Genomic DNA, 25680 nt, shown 5'->3' with positions numbered 1-25680 from the left:
ATAAGTCTGTCACGTAGGAGTTCATTCAGATTCGAGCTGCGTCTGATCTTGTTACGAATCACCCAGATTTCAGTTAGAGATAGAAACTTGAATAAATCAATTGAAACCCTGAATGTTCCGTTTCTCTGAGTAGAAATAATGATCTCCCATTCATTGAGAAGATTCTTGACACCAATTGTTATATATTCTAACTCGAGAGCAAGAGCACGCATAAACATATCTTCATTAGGGTTAGCCTCTCTCAGGTCATAAATGAAGGATTTGAACTTACCATCATTGAAAGGTTCCCTTTGAGGTCCAGAGAGGATTTGTCTTGCAATATCCCAGCTTTCACCAACTTTCCTGGAGATATCCTCTCTCTTTTCCTTGCACTTAGCATCCCACAGTTTCTGTTTCTCCAGCTTGACCAACTCATCAGTTGTCCTCTTTTCATCCACCAGTTTCTGCAGTTCCTGAAGCTTTGCTTTGCTAGCTTCATGTTGAGCTTTAAACATCTTGACCTTTTCCATGTGCTCAGGATCTACAGACTGATCTTCATTGAAAAGAAAGCCTTCCTCGAAACGACCTTCTTCCTCAGCTTCAAAATAAGCAGAGTCAAATGCATCATCATCATCAACATCTTCAGGAATATTGTCATAATCCTGATTAGTGAAGATGTTCTCAGTTTCAGGCATTTTGCCTTTGGATTTGCTAGCTGCAGAAGAATCCTTTTCACTTGCTCCTTCTCCACCCTTATCACTCCTATCAGTATCACCACCCTTGTCACCACCCTTATCACCCCTGTCAGCAGCACCATCATTGCTGTCATCCTTATCTTTGTCATCCTTATCCTTCTCCCCCTTAGTTGAGGGATCCTCTGGAGTAGACTGAGATGTTGACGGATTGATCTTTAAGTGTTGAACAACTTGAGCCAAAGTTTGCTCCAAGTTGTCAAGCTTCGTCAGACAGAGCTCCTGAGACTTATCAAACCTGTTCATCCTAGAGTGAATACCCTTGACATGAGCATCTAATTCCTGTTTGAGGGAAGAGAATGAAGGATCAACAACCTTTTCTTGTAGAGTCACCAACTCTCCACTTCTGAATCTTGCATTCTCAGCATTCAACCTTTCTATCTCGGCCCTGAGAGCAGCCATTTGTTCCTGTAACAGATCTGTGTTGGTGTGTGCACTCACCTCACGAACACTCAAAGATTTTTCACTATCCTCTCGTGCATGTGTTTCGCTCGGTGTTTGCCTGATTTCACTCGTAGTTTTCACACCGTCACCAGTACCTGTATAGACAACCATAGTTCCCTGAGATGGAACTGTAGGTTGTGAAGGAACAAATTGTCCTTCAGATGCCTGTGAAGGCTGATGTACTTGCAGGTTGCCAAGTATAGCCTGATCCAAAAAGAAAGAGTGATCAGAAAGTTTTTCATATGACAATTTTTGAATATCTGTGCTCTCTCTAAGTGAAGAATTAAAAGACAAAGGTTCAACTAGCGTGAGTGCTAGTTGTGTGCTTGACTCTTTACAGGATACCGCGGTCGGACGGCCAATTTCAATAAATGCATTCTGTGGAGAGAATGAATCTAGAGACTGTATATTTACCATGTCAGTGTCCAACTCCTTTTGGGAGGAAATGGATGTGGCTGCAGTTGTCTCCGGTTCTGCCACCCTTTGCTTCTTATGAGACAGAGCTGCGGGTTCTCTCAGAATTGCACTCCCACTCCGTTTCCGGGCAACCTTTCGAACAACTGGTGTATGAGTAGTGTCGGTTGATGTGTTTGACGAAGAATCAGTTGTTGAAACGAAAACGTCAGCTTGGTTATGAACCTGGGTGTTTACAGGTTCAATGCTGGGAGTCTGGAAATCAAATCCAATATCACAATCAAAATCTGCAATATCAATATTAAAGGTATCAGTGAGATTAGAAAGTACCTGAGCTACCTGTAAATCTGTCCTGAAGTCCTGTAGCTCTGGATTGATAGCAGAATCAGCAGGCAGAGGCTGAGAAGTGGATTGTGGTGGAGGAATGGTATGTGTATGTGTAGGTGAAGGTATTGGTTCAGATTGAGAGGGAAGAATGGAGGCTTGTTGGTCTGGGAAGAAGTTGTATTGTGGAGGGGATTGGTGTTGAGATTGGTGAGGAGAATTGTATGATGATTGGTGAGGTGATTGTTGTGGTGAATTGTAAGGAGGGTTGTAGGGAGAGTAATGTGAGGATTGGCTGGATGACTGATAGTCTTGAAGTAGTTGAAGTGGTTGATAGTTTTGAGGAGGTGATTGTTGTTGCGGTTGTTCTTGTGGTTGAGCTTGTTGTTGTTGTTGTGGTTGATATTGTTGCTGTTGTAGTGGTTCTGGAACTTGTACAGGCTGAAAAGGAACACTGAATTGCTCGAGCATGAATGGAGTCACCACCAGTGGTACATTATCATGCTTTTTCTTGTTGACCAGCCTAGTTTGGATCTTGGCACAAGTCCTCTGAATAGGAACAACAGGAGAATCGACGTACATGTGCCTATCATCATCATTCATCTTATCATTCATAAACAACATCAGGAATCTGGGGTAGAAGCATTCAACTTTGTCATTCCTCTGAATTGATCTCTGTGTAACAGACCCCATCTTTCTGATAATCTCCCTCAGCAATATCTTCCCAAAGTTGATTCGACGGTTATAAGCTATGCTGAATCCAAAGATCTGCAGCATTGAAGATATATTGCCAAAATTCTTTCGATTAGTGGGAGCAAACACCTTGGCAAGGGTGTCAAAGAACACATCCCATTCAGCCTTCAGATTTCCCTTTGACATCTTCGGGAGCAAGATCTGACCTTGATAGTGGATATCCTGAAAGAATTGTCTCAGTTCATCCTCTGAAGGATCTGGCTCAAAATTGTCCCTTGGAAGTCCTAAGATTCGGTTCACATCATCGACAGTGATTACAATCCTCTTCCGGTTAGGTAGATCCCCTATTATCTTGTAATTCTCCAGGGTCGTAGAATTAACAGCATTTGAGTAGAAGTCAAACAAGGGTTGCAGCTTGACTTCTATATCTGTAGTGAGCGCAGTACTGACTAAACTCTGTCTCGAAAGAAATCTGACCCAAGTCCGGAATCTATCTGAGCAGTCGTCAGGGTTAAGGCTAGCAAGGTAATTAGTCTCAGCAACCACGAATTCTCCGGCCATTTTTAATAATTAAAAATTGAATTAAGCGAGAATTTTTCAAATTAAATGTGAATTCTCAAATGTCTCGCAAATTTCAACTATTAATTAAAGCTTAATTAATTAATTAATAATTCGAAATATTAAAATAATATCGAATTAAAAGTTAATTAATTTGAATGGCACTAATCGAATAACTCCACAAAGCTAGATGTCCAAACAAGTCCTTAAGATCAAAAACCCCAATCTTAGAGAACACAAGCCAAACGCGCCCTTAAATCCAAAAGCCCCAATTTCAAATGAAGAACCCTAAAATCGAAATCCAAGCAACCGGTTTACAGGAATCAAGAGCAAACGTTCCTCACAAATCGATGAACCCAGATTTAAGCAAGAACACGCACAAATCACAGCAAATCAGTCCAAATTTCGGCAGAGTTTCGACTTGATCAAGTCGAAAACGAGTAACCAAGCAAGCAATCGAAGCTTGAAACACGAAACCGGGCAAGTTTTTTATCTCTAAAACTTGAAAAACGAGGTCGAGTGTGTGTATATGCAGTTGTGTGTATATGCAGTTGTTGGAGAAGATGAAGTAACGGGCAAGACAAACGAGATTGTCTTGAGACAAATATATACACGCTAGTAAGACAAAGACAAGTTTAGTCTCGGTAAGACAATTTAAAATTGTCTTGCCGAGATTTAAAGAAGCAGACAAGTCACGTGTCTGTAAGACAATTATAATTGTCTTACAGATACAAAAAGGCGCATTAAGAGATAGGCTCGGTAAGACAAAATAATTGTCTTGCCGAGTTTTTGTTTGATTTAATAGAAATAAACTGAGAAACCGGTTCAGCAAGACAATTTGAGATTGTCTTGCCGAGCCATGCAGTAGACAATGTAATTGTCTAGCAGAAAAATAAAAATTAAAAATTAAAATAAAAATACTAATTTGATTTTTGATTAATTTGAAAGATAAAACTTTTTGCAATTAAAATAAAAAATCTATTATTAAAAAAAAATAATACTATAAATCACACAAATATTTTGTAAATTTCAACTTTAATTAAATATAAATACTTATGATTTTAACTTTAATTCAAAAAGATGAATTAACTTAGAATCAAATATTTATGCTTAATTAATTTTGAAAAATACAAAATAATTACAAATAATTATCTAAATGCTTAGGGAATAGTACAGGGGAGTGTATGAGCACTTAGAAAATTACAGACTAATATACAAACATGCATAATTACTCAGAATATTATCAGATAACATACAGAAAATCATATAAAATCTAATAAAATAGATATAATTATACAGAAAATTCACAAAAATATACAAAAACATATAATGCATATGAAAAATATATACAAGAGAACTATGTCATATTTAACATCCCTAATTCACAAACCAGCTTAGAGAAAGTGGATTCATCCAGTGGTTTAGTGAAGATGTCAGCAATTTGCTTAGTCGTGGGTACAAAATGCAACACCACTGTACCATTCATGACATGTTCTCGTATGAAATGATACCTGATATCAATGTGCTTGGTTCTTGAATGTTGAACCGGATTGTTGGAAATGGCTATGGCACTTGTATTATCACAAAATATGGGAATTTTGTTTACTACAACACCATAATCATTCAGTTGATTCTTGATCCACAAGATCTGAGCACAGCAGCTTCCAGCAGCTATATACTCAGCTTCAGCAGTAGAAGTAGACACGGAGTGCTGCTTCTTGCTATACCAGGAAACCAACCGACGTCCTAGAAATTGACAGCTTCCAGACGTACTCTTCCTATCAATCCTGCATCCTGCATAATCAGAATCTGTATAGCCGGTTAAGTCAAAACCAGTATTCTTAGGGTACCAAATACCTAAACCAGGTGTACCCTTAAGATATCTAAAGATTCTTTTGACGGCTATAAGATGTGATTCCTTAGGATCAGCTTGGAACCTAGCACACAAACATGTTGCAAACATGATATCTGGTCTACTTGCAGTAAGATAAAGTAGAGAGCCAATCATACCTCGATAGCTTGTGATATCAACTTTCTTACCAGATTTATCCTGGTCAAGCTTTGTGGCAGTGGCCATGGGTGTCTTTGCCGGTGAAGAGTCTTCTAGATTGAACTTTCGAAGAAGATCTCTGACATACTTGGATTGGCAAATAAATATTCCATCATCCTTTTGGCTTACTTGAAGACCAAGGAAGTAGGACAGCTCACCCATCATACTCATCTCATAGTTACTCTGCATCAACTTAGCAAATCTCTTGCACAAGTTATCATTAGTAGAACCAAATATAATGTCATCAACATATATTTGTACAAATATCATATCCTTATCATGCAATTTGTAAAAGAGAGTTTTGTCTATGACACCTCTAGTGAAATTGTTTTCAATTAAAAACTCAGAGAGAGTGTCATACCATGTCCTTGGTGACTGCTTGAGTCCATAGACAGCTTTGAATAGGAAGTATACAAAATCAGCAAACTCTGGATTTTCAAAGCCAGGGGGCTGTTCCAGATATACTTCTTCTTCTAGCTTTCCATTCAGAAATGCACTTTTCACATCCATTTGATATACCTTGAAGTTGGAATGTGCAGCAAATGCAAGAAATATTCTGATGGCTTCAAGACGAGCAACTGGAGCATAGGTTTCATCATAATCAATTCCTTCTTCTTGTGAATAACCTTTTGCCACCAGTCTGGCTTTGTTTCTTACAACAATGCCATCACCATCTAACTTGTTACGGAAGACCCATCTAGCTCCAATTGTAGATTTTCCTTTTGGTCTTGGAACTAGGGCCCAGACTTCTTGTCTCTCAAATTGATTGAGTTCTTCTTGTATGGCAAGAACCCAATCAGGATCAGCAAGTGCTTCTTCTATTTTCTTTGGTTCTAGTTGAGATAGAAACCCAGAGTATAGGCATTCATTTGTCGTAGCACTTCTAGTCCTGACACCAACATCAGGATCACCAATAATTAAATCAAAGGGATGATCTCTGCTCCAAATCCTTTCCCTTGGAAGATGTGTCCTTGATGATTCAGCAGTATTATCATTAAGCTGAAATGTGTGACTAGTTGATCCATCAGCTCCCCCTGAGTTGTTGCCAGGTTGACTTGATGATCCACCACTGGCATCAGTGGAATCTCCAGCATTATTGCCATTTCCTCCACCATTGCCTGGATCATTATCATTGTTGTCATCTCCTGTTGCAACCTCAGGTGGTATATCATCATCTGAATCAGAGTCTGGATAGTTGTCAAACTTTAGAGACTCAGATGGATCAGCAGATTGTATACTTGGAAGTTTAGTTTCATCAAATGTAACATTGACACTAACTTTTACTGACAGAGTATCAATTACAAAAACTCTATAAGCATTATTTGTATAACCAACAAAAATTGCTTCAGATGCCTTTGGCTCAAACTTGTTCAAGTTCTCTTCACCATCCTTGAGAACATAACACTTGGCTCCAAAGACATGAAGATGTTTGACATAAGGTTTCTTGTTGTTATACAGATGAAATGGAGTTTTCATATGATCCTTGTTGATCAAAGTTCTATTCTGGGTATAGCAGGCAGTAGACACAGCTTCAGCCCAAAAGTACAGAGGAAGCTTTGCTTCAGCAATCATAGTCCTTGCAGCTTCGATCAGTGTACGATTCTTTCTTTCGACGACTCCATTCTGCTGAGGAGTCCTTGGTGCTGAATACTGCCTTCTAAACCCTTTTCAGAGTAAAAGTTGATTAGAGTTTGATTTTTGAACTCAGTTCCATTGTCTGATCTTACAGCTTTTACAGGAACACCTCTTTCCAACTCAACCAACTTGATATGATCAATTACTGTCAGGGGAGTTTCATCCTTAGAAGCCAGGAAGTAAACCCATGTAAATTTTGAGAAGTCATCCACAATAACCAAGGCATATCTTCCTCCATCAATGGATGCAACATTCACAGGGCCAAACAAATCCATATGCAACAAATGAAGTGGATCTGTAATGGTATTGATGGTTTTGCCTTTGTGAGATGCTCTCTTCGCTTTTCCTTTCTGACAAGCTTCACAAAGATCATCAGTTGAGAATTCCAGGGAAGGCAACCCTCTCACTAGATCTCTCTTGACTAGAGAGTTCATGGTTTTGAAGTTAAGGTGTGAGAGCTTCTTATGCCATAACCAACTATCTTCAGCAGACGCTTTGGCGTAGAAACAGTGAACTTCATTTCCTGGTCCTGAAGACAAATCAGCTACGAATATATTGCCTTTCCTTATGCCACATAGTGAAGGACGCTTATCCTTGATATGTTTAATGATACATATCTCATTTTCAAAATGAACATAATAACCTTTGTCACAGAATTGACTGACACTCAGGAGATTATGTTGAAGTCCTTCAACTATTGCAATATCTTCTATGATAATCCTTCCAATTTTATACTTGCCATATCCCACAGTACGACCTTTGCTATTATCAGCAAAACTGACTGTGGGGCCAGCTCCTTCTCTTATGTCTTCCAACAGGGATCTATTGCCAGTCATGTGCATTGACGCTCCACTGTCAAGCACCCAGGTAACACGAACAATTCCACTGGCACCCTGCAAAAGACAATTTGATTAAACATTCTTTGGGACCCACACTTGATTGGGTCCAGCAAACTTAAAGAACTGATTTCTATCAGGTGTAACAACAGAGCCTCTTGGACTGATACTTGGTTCAGACTTGACTGAACTTACTTCCTTAACAACAGCCTTATAAACCTTAGTTTTAGGCTTTGGAACATAAGTCTCCTTTCTCTTATGAGAAGGACTAGCAGTCTTTGATCTAGCATGCTTGTTGTTTGTGTGTTGTCTAGGTGATGTGTTTTCATTTTTAGCATGCAAATTTTTAAAATAAGCAGACATCAAATTGAAAGCACAAATCATACAATTATCAACACTACAAGATTTATGACATGCATCAAAAGCAGGAACAACAGGAGTATCAGTCATAATAATAGGAACATCAACAGATTCTACTCTACTATTGTTAACAGTTTTAAAATTCTCAGTAGAATGGCATCTATTGTTTCTGTTCTTACTATTAACAAAATTATTGGGCTTGTTGAATTTAGTTCTCTCAGAGTTGACACCTAAACCAGCTTTAGGCAACCTAACATTGCCTTTCACTTTGATTGGTTTCAGTGATGTCAGAATCTCATCTCTCATCTCATTACTCTCTTTCATTTTAAGGTCTTCCTGTTTTAGTTCATATCTAATGACAACAGGAGTCTCTAAAAGAGGTTCAGCTTCTGAGGTTTTAAACAAAGGTTTAAGGGAATCTTTCAAAACAAAAGGAATCCCTCTTTCCTCAGCACTCTTCTTGAAAGGAGTAATGTTACTAGCCTTACCTACGGACTTGTTATAGTCAAAACCTATTCCAACAGTTCTCTTGATCTCTTGTTTATCATTAAGTTCTTTGACTATAGTGGAGGCATCCTTAAAGGCTTTACATTTCACTTTCTCTTCGTCTAGCTGAAGTCTTAAAGCAATCTCACCTTTCTCTAGAACTTTGACTTTAGCACATTGTAATCCTAAATCCATAGTCAATTGTTCTATTTTAGGTTTTAATACTTTCATCTCATTCATCTTATAAGCATGAATTTCTAAGACTAAAGTATCAATTTTAAGATTAGCAGCTTTCATCTTTTTAATAGCATCATCTCTTTCAAGTCCTAATTTCATAAACAGTTTAGGGCATGTAGGATCTACCTGAAAGCTTCCAGCAGAAGGAGGTGAAGATGATCCAGTATTAGCCATGAAAGCAACATTCCCTAGCTGCTCCTCTTCATCACTATCTGTATCATCCCAGCTTTTGCCTTCTGCCAGATAAGATTTGCTTTTGAAACTTTGACTTCCAGAAGTACCATGATGCTTTCTAACCAGTGCATCATACTTCTGCTTCAGCTCATCATACGAATCTTTTCTTTTTCCTTGAACCTTGGGCTGTTTGCATTCAGTTGCAAAGTGTCCAGGTTCACCACAATTGAAGCATTTGAACTTGCTTCTGTCCACCATCCCAGTCTTGTATCCTCCTTTGCTTGTAGAAGATGAATAGCCTCCCTTCTGAAACTTACTAACAGTAGGTTTGTATTTATAGGAAGGGTTCTTCCGGAATCTCATGTTTCCAAACTTCTTGGCAAACAGAGATAGAGATTGATCTTCTAACTGTTCAAGCTCTTCCATCGTATAGAACTCTTCGTCACCACTGGAAGAAGCAGTCTGACCCATCTCAGGTACAACAAATTCCTGAGTGGTTTTAGAAGGAACAACAACATCCTTCTTCTTTTCTTCCAGTACAGGTGACTCAACAACTAGAGCTCTCGAATGGTTCTGTGTTTTACCCCAGCCATATCTCTGTTTACTCTGAACTTGCTCCAGTTCATAAGTTTTCAAAACTCCGTAGAGTCTTTCCAGAGAAATCTCATTCAGATCTCTACTTTCCCTGATGGCAGTGATTCTGTGTTCCAGATGTTCAGGAAGGGTTAAGAGAAACTTCATGTTGACCTCTTTCTTGTCGTAGAATTTCCCATTCAGATTTAAATTATTTATCAAATTATTAAGTCTGATAAATACTTCTGAAATCCCTTCACCGGGATGGGAACCAAACTGTTCATACTGAGCCATCAGTATCTCTTTCTTGTTTTCCCTAACTTCCTCTGAGCCTTCATTGATAATCTCTAACGTATCCCAGATTTGCTTGGCGTTCTTACAATTTACAACAGCATTGTACATCACTGGATCTAGAGATTCAACCAAAATTAGTTGAAGAGCATCATCTAAATTCATCTGTTCACTCTCTTCATCTGTGTACTCAGAAAGTTCTTTCGGAATGATCTGATGAGGTATTAACACACCATCCTCTTCGTGTGCTAATATGACATTCATCGGAGTAGTAACACCTTTGTCTAAAATCCCGATGTATTTTCTGTTCGCAGTGCGGAGGAATAGGAACATGTGCCTCTTCCATAGGCCAAAGTGTTCCTTGCTGAACGGTGGGATTTTGATGCTACTGATCTTTTGTGTACTCATGTTTAAGGATTTGAAGTGAATAGTGTTTGGATGAGATTTGGATTTTTGAAAGAAAAAAAATATTTTAAATCAAAATTAATTTTTGGAATAAAATTAATTCGAATAAAAAATATTTGGACGTTACAGAGTGTGTATAGGATCTGATACGGAAAATGGTATCAACCGCTCTGATGCCAATTGTTAGGTCCAGATATGATTGTAGAAAGGGGGGTTGAATACAATCAGTACCAAATCGTCGCGGAAGTGAATCTGATTGAATAAGATTTGTTAATCAGATTATAATTAATTAATATAACAATGTTTGATGTCGTTATATAATTAAAATGGTTCAGTTTTAATGTCCACTAAAGTTCGTAGAATAAATTCGACAGGGTATATTCTAGATTTAGTGATTAAAACAACCGGGTTATCAAAGCACAGAAAACTGTGGATATAACGATCAAGCAAGTTACGAACAACTTGAAAGCTTTACAAATGCTTTGATTACAAAGTGAATGAACACTAAAAATGAAGGATGCAATGCCATATTTATAGGCAAAGCATTTGTACTTGTAAGACAATTGAAAGACAAGACAATCACAAGTAGAAAAGACAATCTAGCAAGGGCAAGACAATTACAATTGCCTAGCAAGCCAAAAGCAAGGCAGAAAGACAATCTAAAGGAAGGGCAAGACAATTGACCTTCGGTCAGACAATTACAATTGTCTGCAGGAGCTATTCGGCCAGACAATCAAGAATTGTCTTGGAAGCCTTCCATCGGTCAGACAATCCATTATTGTCTTGAAGGAGTTCATGTGTCGGTCAGACAATCTATTGTCTTGCAGGCAATGCAACTTCGGTCAGACAATCTATTGTCTTGCAGGCAATGCAACTTCGGTCAGACAATCTCGGATTGTCTTGCTGATCATCATTCGGTAAGACAATCAACAATGTCTTGCACGCCTCCTGATTTCTTCGGTAAGACAATGACTGGTTGTCTTGGCAGTTGATTCAGGAACAATGTAAGACAATTGAGATTGTCTTGTAAGTTACATATCATTCGGTAAGACAATCTAAAGAGATTGTCTTGCCGAATCCTTTACAAATTAATCAAGACAAAACAGATTGTCTTGATGCCAAAGTGTAGGTGATTGAAATGTAATTTGTAGATTATACTTAAATAGAAAATTATCCACTTAATTAATTTAATCATATAAATTCATAAATTAAATTAATTCGAGAGTGAATTAATTTAACAAATAAATTACATAATCAATTTAATTATTTGAGAAGTGAAATAATAATCTATTAAATATTAAATCACCCATTCTTCAGAAGAATTGCTTCCCGTCTTCTTTAAACATTAATAACTCCGTCTTGATCAGTCGAACGAACGAACCACCAACTCTGCTTGACTTCAAATATTCAATTTGAATAACTGATACACAGATGCACTGTCTGGTTCATCTGTATCTAGTTAGATCAAATATTCTTTGTCAAATAAACATTAAGAATTTGATTTGTTCGTCGAGTCTTCGTCTTGTAAGTACTTCTTCATTAACTGGAATCTTCTGATAAAATAAAGTATAGAAACTTTATATCTTCTGAACTCCTGGACGTGCCACAAAAGATTATTTGAGCACTGAGGCTTGAACATATTAATGAACTTCTTTCAGTGGTGTGCAGCAGCATCCTGGAATTTATCTGACATATAATTCCCATAAATCATTTGACGTTCTTCGTACGGATTCCGTTGACTTGCTATTTACTGAGCTTTCTTATCTGAGTTGAGTTGTACCTCTTTAAATACAAATAGGCTGAACATATGCCTTTCAATATATATATATATATATACATATATATATATATATATATATATATATATATATATAGGGGGGGGTTCAAAAGAGACGGAGCCTTAGCGAGAGACATGAGAGACATGATATCCAGCCGTTGGATTAGTCTTGATATTGTGATCAGATGAGATATACTCCATACCGTATAAATACAATCAATTTATGTACAAGGGCAGTACATGGAACGTTTTGCACTATTAAATATCTTATACGTATCCTTTAATGTATCGATTGGGAACTTTCCTTTAGTAGGGAGATAATGAATATAATTTACTCCCCTTAATTGATTCCAATCTGATGATATCATTGATCTAATTAACATATTGTAATTATAGTATATACATATCAGTCATACGATTTTGTTAATTGTATTTCTATAATTAAAAAGATTGAATCTTTATTGCCATTAAATTTACCGTTACAGTTCCATATAATATACTATTCAAATTGTTTCCATGTATATTGAGATCTTAGAAATATTACTATTAATGATACATTATATGTACGTCAATGATACATATTTTATATTATTCTTACCATTTTTAAATAGATTGTATGAAGATTGGGTGCACTATTAACATAAATTAAAAATTCTACAATTAATATATTACCATAGATTACATTAGTGATTCTCTTAGAGTTCTACTATCTTTTATATATATCATCAAAGTATTTTTTTGAAACAAAAATTTAAAATTCTTCAAAACATTATCTAATCAATTTAAACTATATCACTAATCGACTTAAAATCCAACATCAATTTGATTTATTAATAAGAAGAATATTCAAGAAAAAATATTCTATTATTATTTGTTGCCATAATATACAGTGGAACACTATGTGTGGAAAAAAGATTCTTCATCAATGGAATGGTAGTTACTAAATAAAACAAATTCTAAAAAAAGTGATTTTTTATCTTTTATGAGTTTCATTATGAAGAATTTTTATCTATTTTAAATTTCAAAATAGTTCACATTAAAGAACACTATTGAGGATGCCTTATAGAATTTTTAGTAAGGAATTATAAGAACTCATTATAATAAAGATTATTTTAAATATTATTTTAACGATCTCTTCACCAACACCTTAAAGAATCTCCCCCGAACACCTTAAGAAATCTCATAATCATATCTGATATAATAAATAATAAATTATTTTTATCTATTTTAAAGTTCAAATTAATAGTTCACATTAAAGAACACTATTGAGGATGCCTTATAGAATTTTTAGTAAGGAATTATAAGAACTCATTATAATAAAGATTATTTTAAATATTATTTTAACGATCTCTTTACCAACACCTTAAAGAATCTCCCACGAACACCTTAAGAAATCCCATAATCATATCTGATGTAATAAATAATAAATTATAGATTTATTATTTTCTAAAATTTGTTATTAGATTCTCTATTAAAATTTTATTAATATTATTGATAATCTCTAATATGTAATAAAGATATATGAAAAATCTCTTACTAAATATTGCAATACATTAAATTCGATTATAATTTTTTTTTGTTACATATGCTCCAAATTATCTAATTATGTTTTAATAATATTAATTAATACAAATTTTTTCAAATCTCTATTCACCTTCCCAAAAAGTCCAAATAATTTTGCTCACTATTTTAATAATTATAAATTTATGAGAGATTAATTTTAATATCTATTGAAGTATTTATTTTTTAAAATTTAACAACGTCAATATCTAAACCTAATATATTTATTGACTAAATTATAATTTTTGAATATTAACTTTTTAACTTTTTTTAACAAGATTCTTTAAGGTGTTCATTGGAAACACAATAAAATTTTCTCTTTGTTGATTAAGAATGTGGGTGAAGGTGGCAAGATATAAAAAATTTTAATACAAACCAACCTCTTAAAAATTATTTATATTAATAGATGATCACTTGATAGAACACGTACGAGATCTAAACAATAATAAATTTTATATATTTTATTCTCTATGTGTTACGACAAATCAATATACTATAATGAATGAGAATTTATTAGTAAAAAATTTATATCAATATTCTCTTTAGTTTTTTTCAGGATCTTCTAATTATATATTAATATGTTTCGTTAAATAAATTAAACTACAATATAATATAATTTACTGTATCAAATTAGAGTATTAAATTTTATTAAGCATTTTGATAATATTTATCATAATTTATTTGAATATTTTAATAAGTTTGGCAACTGAAAATAATTTACTAATATTTAGTTCAAAATTTTAATTTTCCAGTACGAGTTCTAGTTAGAATTCTGATGTACAATTTTAAAATATTTTTCATTTGTATAAATATTTATTATTTGTTGACCTACTAAGGTTCTTTTAAGTGTTTATTTAAGTATTTCATTATATTTATTATTTATCAAAATATCAATTTTTTGGCAAGTGTTTATTCAAGTTCTATTAAGTGTTTTCATAATTGTTTTAGCTCTACAAAGTGACTACTAAATTTCAGTAAAAATATTTTAATCGTGTACTTGTTTAAAATTTTGATAGATTATTCCATCTTCAATATTTAATTTAAATTCTTTATAAATATATTTTTGTCAACAATATTCTACCAGATTCATTATAATGTTTTTAGTTATAAAGAGTGACTACTAAATTTTAGTATAAATATTTTAATATTAATAAAATTTTCTGTTTATAATGTTCTACCGAAATAACTTATGAATTTTGTTGTCTGATTTTTTTTCTTAGTGAATTTTAGGTTCAACTCCTAAAAGGTAACGTATCATATGTGTAATAAATTATTTATATAGTTGAAACATAATATATACCGGCATTGAAACATAATAAACAGACATCAATGCATTACCAAAAATATAAATTTTGTATTCAATTCATTACCAAAAATATAAAGATCCTTGTCTATTTACAAATCTTTAAATGAAGAACTATTGCCATAATCTTAAGATTTTTTTTGATATAAAAGATATACGTATGTTTGAATTTCCATTACTCATGATGTTCTTTTATTTTTAAATTCTGTGATATTCTTAAATGTGTTCTTTGAAATCTTAATATAATATATATGTTGTATTAAGGTTTTTGTAAATTGTGGCAGGTTTTTAAGGGTGTTCCATTAAGAATTCAAAACTTAACATTTAATATAGGTAGAACACACTGAGGAATCCAAGAAACGTTAAAATTTTTAAGAACACCAAACAACAGCGGCATCTTCTCTTCCATATGAATTTTATGGAAAGCCGGTTCTCTTGTGAAGCCCATTCGTAGCTAAAACCCCATAGACCAATGAAACTTAGTATGAAATCTAATCCAGGGGAGGAAATCCATCCTTTTTTATCACCAGACAGAGGACAAAATTTTTACAATCGAACAAGGTCAAAATCCAACAATCGACCTCTCATCCTATGGACATAAAATACATAAGAACATAAGATGCACGGTTCTTTTGTAGAGTTCTCTACGTAGTTCGTATCAAGAAATAGTCATGGGCAGCTAGCACACCAAGCAAATTACTCGACTACTAGCACCAACACCAGCATTCCGCTTAATAAACTTCTGGGGCATTTCAAAACCCCCAGCCGGCATCGAAGACGCACCAACTTTCCCCAAACACTCCCCGCCATAACCTGAAAACTCCGTATCCCGGAGACGACGGATTATAGCTACTCCCCACAGCAATACACTCACCCCCACCAACTACACACTTATTGTTACTGTCCGAAAAATGCAGAGATGTTGATGCTATGAAGAAACCCGCTTGACGGACCTTGGGATCTATCACCGTGCGTGATGAAGCTCGGCGAGGATCCATGGATGGGTATATGGATACAATGGGTGTGTGTATAGGTTAGAGTTTAATGGTCAGGTGTGTTTCTAATTTGTTGTGTGTATAGGTCTAATATTGGTTTTGAGTATGTATCTGCATATGTGTAGTTGTTAAAGCTTCCAAAAATAATGAATCCCATGATTGACGAGAACACCAATTTAGTTTAAATCTTTCCTTGTAGCTTCGTATAAGATTCGTGTACGTATAATTTTTTTCTGTATTTTGGATATCAGAATTGACAAACGTGCCCTTTTGAATATTATTAGTATACTGATGTAATCGATGGTTGAGATCTAGTCTCTTACGTCTCTTGATAAGGTCCGTCTCCCTGGAACTTGACCCTATATATATATATATATATATATATATATATATATATATATATATATATATATATATATATATATTTTAACGTAGGAACCCGCAGCCGCTACTCTTTGGGTGCGCACTAGGTAAACCCATGAGCTCACGTAATAGCCTGCAAACCATGTGAACCAAGGTAAACCGCACTTAAGCGACAGGCTCTGGCCCAGGAGGCATAATCACAAATCCTCCTCCCTTCGGGAGTCGAACCTGTGACCAAGAGGATACAAGTCCCCTCTTTTAACCAGCTGAACCAACCCTTACGGGTGGGTTGGGGAGTATTTGTTGGCTTAATATGTTTGTTTGATCTAATATTGTGATTTCTCTATGTATGCTAATATGACATTGAGCGCTTAACACAGTTATAGGAGTCGCGAAACCTGTAATTGTATCTGTAGGATTTATAATGAATCGGGAGAGGACTTATATTTCTTGTACATGATATGACAAACATAATTCAATTAATTAATCGGGAGATTATTAGGCGAGTTGTGAAATAGAAAATCCTTGGTTCGTGATAGCTTATTGGTTTTGATTGATCATGGGAGTGACTTCAAGGTTAAATTATAGGTATTATTTTGTATCTTGGGAGAGAACTTTATAATCAGTAGAAGGATTTTTTTAGCAGAGTAGAGACTTGCATATCACGATTGATTGACATTCATTGTAGCCAGCAAATACACCTAATTCTTGGATTGATTTTTACCATCGTTAATTCATCCTTTTACTTGCTTATTAATTTAATTTAGTTGATAGTAAAATACCACAATTATTCTCTAAATTTCTAAATAGAAAGGAGTAATATACTTGATTTGATATTGTATTCAGTCCTTCCCTGAAACGAACTTAACATAATTTCACTACAACAAATTGGCGCCGCTACAGGGGAAGGCAACAATATTAAGTTTAGATAATTATTTCTTATTGTTTAGATTTTATTAAATTTGTTTCCAAGATCTATCTCATTGGTGTTTCATTTTCAGGTACACCTTTTATGCGTAGATCGAAAAGTGTTGAAAATTTTGAACCAGATCCAGAAATTGAGCGCACTTTTCGAGTTAGAAGGCAAGAAGTAAGGAGAAAGAAAGAGGAATCTAGGATGGGTGATAACAATAATGCAAACGGAAATCTCAATATTGTTGTTCCTGATGAGTCATCCATTCAGGATCATGAAACTCCTAATCCGGCGAATTGCATGCACAAAACTCCTGAGATTGGTGCAGCTCAATATAACATCAATCCAAGTCTAATTCAGATGGTGAGCAATTCTGCTTTTGAAGTTGACATTGAGCGAAAGGATCCACACCGACATTTAGAGCGCTTCGTGCAAATGTGTGGTTTATTCAGAATTAATGGGGTTACTGCAGATCAGATTCGTCTCCACATGTTCCCTTATTCTATAAAGGGAAAAGCTTTGGAATGGTTTCAACAGCTGTCAGATACTGCTCTAGCTACTTGGGATAACCTTTCTACTGAGTTCTTATCCAAATATTATCCTTCTGACAAGACTCGGCAAATGAGAGCTATTATTCCTACTTTCAAAGCACAACCAGGTGAAGGCTTGTATCAGGCATGGGAAAGATACAAGGCCTTGTTGTGAAAATGTCCACATCATGGTTACGAGGAGTCGTTTTCAAGTTTGTTTGTGAGTGTGGGAAGTCGGGAAAGACTTCGCTGGAGTTTTATAAACTCCCCGCCGGTGGACTTTTCGGACGGCTTTTATAGCCGAGTTGAAGAGTGGTCGAATGTTTTGAGGATACGACAAGACTCCTGGTGATGAAAGGAGTCGATCTGCACCTTTTGGTGCAGATTTGGGCTGTTCTTCGTTGTCTCGGGCGGTCCGTTGCGGCGCCGGTGGCAAATGGCCACCTGGTCCCCTAGCTTTCGGAGATGGTGAAGTTTAGCCACTAAACTTTTGAATTTTACAATTTAGTCCCTCCCCGAACTTTTCAAATCTTTCAATTTGAACCCTGAAGTTTCAAAACTTCCAAAACTGTTTTATTTTAATTATTTTTAATTTCGAAAATCATTTGTTTAATTTCAAAAATAGTTTTTAATTATTTATTAATTCAAAATAAATCTAATTTAATTTATTAATTAATTTTAATTAATAATTTATTATTATAATTAGTCAATTAATTTAAATATTAATTGATTAATTGTGTTAATTATTTATTAATAAATTTTAATTGATTAATTAATTAGATTTAATTATTTTAACTGATTCAAAAATTCCGAAAAATAGTTTCGAGCTTTGAAATATTTTTCTAAATTATGTTCAAAGCTCGTTAACTGATTCCAAATGATTTCAAACCTAATTTCGAGAATTCAGACTTGATTATTTGGTTATAAAATGATTCTTTCATCTGTTTTAATTCCAAAAAATGTCCAAAAACTCATAGTAAATGCCAGAAAAATCCTTTTGACCTAATGCTTCTTTGAAAGATAGTTTTCATTGAATATCTTATGTGATACATGTTGTGTGCTATCTGATTGATGTACTATATGTCTATGTGAACATTATATGACTGTTCTTAGTGTATCTTTCAATCCGTAATTCGGATTTGGGTAAAACGAAAGGGTAGATAGAAGCTCGTCAATTGTGTGATGGTAAGAATAGTATGAGATTACATATTGATAGATAATTGTTGTGATTAGTAGAGGAAGCAAGACATAGAAAGGGAAAGCAAGTGGCAATAGAATAGTATATCGAGCAAGTGCAGTTGAAACTTGAGATCATCAATATAAGGCAAGTTCCCTGAAACTTTCCTTCGGATATATATTGTATCTGTTGTGATTATTTAGTAAGCTTTCTGTTTAAGCCTTGTGATCCATTGGATTATAGCATGAATTGTTTTCTCCATTGACTCTTGAACCCTCAACCAGATTCTTTGATACTTGTTATGTAACCTATTTTAATTGCATACCTTCAATTCTTGAAACCCTTGACTAAATACCACTTGGGACCTAATTCATTTCAATTAAATATCCTTCAGACCTTAATCAATTGATCAACACCAGATAACGTCTGATACGACATATACCTTACAGTTGTTTGTTTCCTTCCATAAACCAGGTTTCTTTGATCTGAGGGCATTCATTTATACTTTGATCCTTTTGTAAACCTAGAACCTTTTTTCATATAAACAATAACCTTTGATATGCTGTGCAATCCAATCATGTTATACCTGATTCATTGAAAACCCTTGAAGTTATTCATCATTCCTATTGTGAATACACTTGAGATACTCTTGTAAAGCATTCTACTTATGATTCAAAGTTTATTTATGATGTTGATGATTCTATTTTTACTCCTATATATAATCATCCCATTATTCATATTTTTTACTTCATAAAAATATTAATTTTTCTCTCCCAAAAAATGAATCCAAATAAACCTTTCCTCCGAATTCTCAAAATCCAAACCCTCAATTTCCATATCAATATCCAAATTGTTATTTTGTGAACCCACAAAATTTTAATTTTTATTCTCAAACCCCAAATTCTCAACACCCATTTTCACATTCTCAAGTTTCTCAATTTTCGTTTTCACATCCTCAAAATTCTCTATATCCATTCCCATTTCCTCCATTTCCAAATTCATAATTTGAAACCTAACAATCACCTATCAATATCCAAAATTCTCTAGATTCGCAGGTGTCGACCTTCTGTGATACAAACTTTGTTGATCTAAATGATGATTACAAAAAAAGTGAACATGTACGTGAAATCTCCGGTTACTGGAAGTGGGTAGAAGATAAAATACTAATAAGTGCATGATTGAATGTGTCAATTGATTCGTTAATTGTTACTCCCTCCGTTTCAATATACATGTCCACTTTAGAAAAAAAAATTTGTTTCAAAATACTTGTCCACTTTAACTTTCAATGTAAATTTATATTTCCAAAATCAACTCTACTCCACATATTACTAACTTATATTTCCAAGATCAACCATACACCACATATTATTTTCAATTAATGACTTAATACACCTCTTTTTTCTCACAATCCACTTTTCTTAAACTATGTGATTTTTTTAAAGTGGACATGTAATATGAAACGGAGGGAGTACTGATAAAAAAGCGGAAGCATTTTAGGATCGAATTTAACAATATTGTAAAGAATGTGATCCCAGTGTCATCAAGAGAGGAGTTAATGTTTTTATCTTTTTTAGCTATTTAAATTTTTGAAATGTGTTTTGTGTATTTAATTTATGTGTGCTCTATAAACGGGTACTATAATTTTTTTGTTTTATATGGAAAAATATGGTTTAGCAGTAGAACCAGTTGAGATATTATGACTAATTTTCTGTGTTTTTTTTGTTGCAAAAACGAAATATTATTTTTTTTTACACAATTTTTAGCTTGTAAATTTTTTTTACTCCAGCCTGGGGAGGAAAAATTTCCTAGGTCCACCCCTAGGTGAGATTGTTCTCTTGTTCACCATTCCACTAATGCAAAAAATAATAATCTCCCTGTCCCAAAATAAAAGTCTTTGACCTTTTATACGTAATTTAAAATGTAAAAAACACATATTTCTACACATTATTTTCAAATTCGTTTCCTAATAAAAATATAGATGGTAAATTTTTATGTAGAAAAAGAAAATTTTAAAGTTATGTAAAGATATACTCCCTCCGTTTTGAAATATAGGTCGCTTGACTTTTTGGCACACACTTCTAAGTCTTTTGACCGCTTAGTTAAAATTGTTATTTTTAAAATTTTCTTTTTCCAAATTATAATATTAATCATATACTTTTATTCGAAAAAAGAAAATTTTATAAATAATGAATTTAACTATGCGGTCAAAGGACTTAGAATCGTGTGTCAAAAAGTCAAACGACTTATATTTCAAAACAGAAGAGTATTTTTCTTACATCTCAAATTACGTATGACAAGTCAAAATTAATCTTTTTTTTTTTTTACAAATATAACTTATAACATGTGAGTATCTGTTCTCAGAAATCTCGGGTGAGCCAGAGTCGAACCCAGAACCTGGGACAACAGAAGATAAATCTTTAACCTGATTAATTGTGGACAAAAAGAATATATATCGATCCCGTATCCATTTTGCATATCCCAGATTCCCGGTCCCCGACACGTGGGAAGTGACCCGCGGCAGTGCTCTAATCTAAGCGTGGCAAGTCAAAGCGCAAAGTCAAAAGCTTGTATCTTGCCTGTGCTGAGCGGTTAATGCTGTTGAGGCATCTCCCATCATGCTCCTAAATTATCTCTTAAATAACAATATAAAATTCATATTAAAAAATATGAGAATTTTAATATTATTTTTTATATTATTATTTTTATATTTTTATATTTATTTAGTATAAATGAGAGGGAAAAATTTAACTAAAAAAGATGGAAGATTGGTGGAAAATCAATAGTATAATCATAAATAAAAAGTTAAAAACTAATAGATGCTCTTTAAAATAAAAGAGAAGGTAGACTTCTAGATTTTTATAGAATTTCTAAGAATCAATTTAACATTAATTCTTGACCTGTTTTTAAATTTAGATCTAAGAATTTATTTAAAAAAAATCTTTTGAAAATACTCTTAATTTTCATGCAAATCTGACTTTAATCATTTTCACTTGACCAGTGAGAAGAAAACATGCCCCCAGCTGACCAACTTCTATCAGTGAAATGGAATTCAGCCTGGAATGGGCGTCCATGGTTCCATTTAGTTTCACAAAAATTTCATACCAATCTTCTAAGCTTTGAACTAACAAGTTCGAAAATAATTGATAATTTTAAGACATTCACTATATTTTTCATTTTTATATGTCAACCATCTTTCAAAATGGTTGATAAATATGCATTGAAAAGTGAGAAGCTCAATTATTTTGGAATAAAAAATTTTCACAAAAAAGTCATCTAATTTAGGATGGAGTAAGATCAAACTGATAAATAATTCTCATTATCATGTGTGATTTTGAAGTGTACATCAATTTTAAAATGGAAGAAATAGTACTCCGTTAATTCAACAAAGCATTAATTAATATGTAATGAATTTCAAAGCCGATTATCTACTCGGAGGAAAAAAAGGCCATTGCAATCAACATTGTAGCTGAGTAAGTGAGAACATTCGATAGTTGGGCTATATAAAAATCAACAAAAGTCATGAATACGATCTTTAATTCCCTTTGGCAAAGGTCAAAATGTAAGCGTAATTTCCAACCACTTCATTTACGCGGTAGCATGAAGTTGGTACATCCCCACAATCTCTAGCTAGCCTAACATCCACATCGCATTCCTTCGTCATGAATCACCATCACAAGTGAAACCCTCTCTTATAATTTCGGGTTCTTACAAATAACAATATCACCGATATGCCTTATATTTCCCTCTGCCTTAGTATTTTAAATTATACCTTTTTTTTTAAACGCAGAATTGCGTTATATCGTCAAAGCGTCATGCATAATATTCTCCAAACACCATTTATGGAGGATACATAAAATCAACAAAGTTATTAACCTCACAAGCAACTAGGGGTGTACATGGTTCGGGTTGGGCGGGTTAGCGGAATTTTTTGACCCAACCCAATTAAATCGGATTTTCAAAATTTCAACCCAACCCGAACCGTATAAATTTATAGCCCAAACCAATTTGTAGTACTTCGGTTTGGATCGGTTCGGATTGGTTTGGTTATAATCGCCGGTGTCGAATAGGTCTTCAATATCAAATTTTTTACATTAAAAATTACTTTAACAATCTTGTCAAAGACATAAAATTAAATCGGGTTAATACCATTTCAATCCAGTTACTAATCGGGTTAAAAAATTTCGGATTGGATCGGCCGAAATATGATCGGTTTGGATTGGGTTGGTCGATTTCGCCAACATGTGTACACCCCTACAAGCAACCCTAGCTAACACGTGGGCTACTTTGTTGGCTTGCTTTCTAACAAACGAAACAAAAATATCCAGCCGGTCAAATCTGATTTTTCAAAAGAGACTTGTATTGTGAGATAAGGAGTATATAAAAGAGAGATAGTTAAGTAAAAGCAGTGTGAAGGGGGGGGAGTGTGAAAGTGGTGGGATCCATTAACTATTTTAGGAAAGTTTGTAATGTAAGGAAATGAGTGGGACGTCAAGAAGGAAATTGTAAAGCATCAGGTGGGATAGAGGGATTTTATATTATTATTTTAATTTGAATTATACGATCAATTATATGGATCGCACTCAAGAAAGAACCAGTCCTTAAAATAGAATCAGAGAATCATCAAGGTTCTGCTGCAGAATCCTAAATTTTGAATAAATTTTTAGGATCTAAATCTAAATACATGTTTTTTCATTATTGTATATGTTCAAAAATAATTTTAAAATATAATACCTAGATATTGACATTTTTTGCATGTGAAGTTCTGCTATTGAACCTAAAGGATTCTATGGGTTCTCTCTAATGCTTCTCTTTTGAACATTATCCTACATTATATTACTCTTATATAAAGAAATACGAAATGATAGAAATCGAATTACTGTTCATAAAACAAACCACTTTATCATAATGCGTGTTATTGCATGAAATACATGAAAACTACTCTATGCATATTTAGGTCAACTACTTTTTCTCTTCTAGTTCAGCATCATCTATTATCTTTTTCCCACATCATCATTATCCTAACTTTATTTAATTGAATTTATGTATCTTACATATTTAATTCAACTCATAAAACATACGTATACACATTTTTATATTATTATGCATGTATATAAATATATTTTGTTTTAATTATAAAAGATGATAGGAGTATCTAATTAATTTATGTAAAATATAATAGATATATGTCATAGGAGCTTTCGGTTTACATTTTTATTCGATTCAAGAGGAGATTATCGGATTAAAGAGTTCATCGCCAATATTTTGGTTTCGGTTATTAATTTAAGTTTTTTTATTTACATTTTTTTGTTAAATTTAAAACGGATTTTATTAATACTTTGAAAAAGATTCAATCGGGACAAATCCCCAATTGATCATGTTATTAGCTAGGTTAAAAACAAATCAACGAACTAAATAATGAGCCGTTTTATTTTCGAATTGCTTAATATAAATATTCCGAAAATTAAAAATGAAGATAATGGTTTTCTAAGTAATCCAGCGTGCATCTCTCCTAAAAACAATTGCTCCACAATTTACCCTCACAGTAATTTCATGGATAGTGCAAAGTTTAGAGGACTCAGTTGCAAAAATTGAGTTTAAAGGCCTCATATTATGAACAAATATTTTTTGTGAAAGGTGAACCCATGTGATTTCCAATACTGTTCCAAACACACCCTAACTATCTACCTGACAGACACCAGCTATAGACCTGCCGAAAGTGTTTTTGTTGCGAAATTTCCAGATCTCCCAATATATAGTCAAATACATTTTCAACATTACTAACACATCGCATAAAGCGAGACACATGTGATATGGCAAGAAACGAGACACTCAAACACACAAACAATAACACAAATTGAAGGAAACGAAAAAACCAAATGGGTTTTTCATGTTTTGTGATTCAAAACTCGATTTTATTAAAAAAAACAAATAAAAGAGAATATTTATTAACAGAAAATTAAAAGTAAGAAAAGTGATGTGTGGATGGAGAAGGGGTGGCTAGAAACTGAGATTGGTATGAGAAAGAGAAAGAGAATCGAGGATGAAAGAAAGGGAAATAGATGAAGATGGAGATGGGCAGAAAAGGTGGATGGATGAGAAGATAGAGACGATTAGGGTCAAGAGAGATGGGCGGCCGACTCTCATAAAAGAGTAATTTGTATGCTTTTGTTATATTATTTTCATAATTATTAAATTTTTGTAATATTAAATTTATTTCAAATTAAATGCTAATTTTTTAAATAATTGAAATTAATATAATCTCTAATGTTAATTGATCATATTCGGTTCATATTCAGTGAATCATAAAGTACTCTCTTAAGAATAACTAATACGAAACTGACTCATATTTGGTTTTGATCGGGACATCAAATATCCAAGATTGGTCTATATCCGAATAAAAGGATCCCAAATCTGAATATATTAAAAATAAAATAATCCGATAGTTGAGTTTGAGTTTGTAATCGGTTTATATCCGAATAAAATGATCACAAGCTACTTTTTTTTCTTTTTTTTTTGACAGAGATCACAAGCTACTCTAAATATGAACATATTAGAAATAAAACGATCTCATACATACGCAGAGGGGTGTCCGATTTCATCCGGTTTATTGCCCTTACGTTTATCCAATTTTTTTAGTTATAAATCGATAACGACAGCATTTGGATGGCTAGTTTGGAAGGAAGCTGACCTAAATCGCTAAATCCAACAAAAAACCGAAATACCGTATCCTTGTTGACCAAGTCATACGGTTGACTTCGTATTGTGCGAAACGTTTGTTATCTCAGCCGGCCGATTTTATTGATAATCTGAATTTATGATGTGACATCAACCATGAAATATGTCAAATTATT

At 33.8% G+C, this 25680-nt stretch overlaps 1 non-coding gene across 1 annotated transcript; it reads right to left on the bottom strand.

Annotated features, from left to right (window-relative positions):
• Positions 1–17740: 17740 nt before the first annotated feature.
• On the bottom strand, positions 17741–17847 carry LOC135148115 (small nucleolar RNA R71). Its single transcript, XR_010286008.1, has one exon. It is a non-coding gene; the product is annotated as a small nucleolar RNA R71 (small nucleolar RNA).
• Between the last annotated feature and the right edge of the window lie 7833 nt (positions 17848–25680).

The sequence above is a fragment of the Daucus carota genome, chromosome 7 (genome assembly GCF_001625215.2).
Source record: "Daucus carota subsp. sativus chromosome 7, DH1 v3.0, whole genome shotgun sequence".
Taxonomy (NCBI): domain Eukaryota; kingdom Viridiplantae; phylum Streptophyta; class Magnoliopsida; order Apiales; family Apiaceae; genus Daucus; species Daucus carota.
This window is presented reverse-complemented; position numbering and strand designations above follow the sequence as displayed.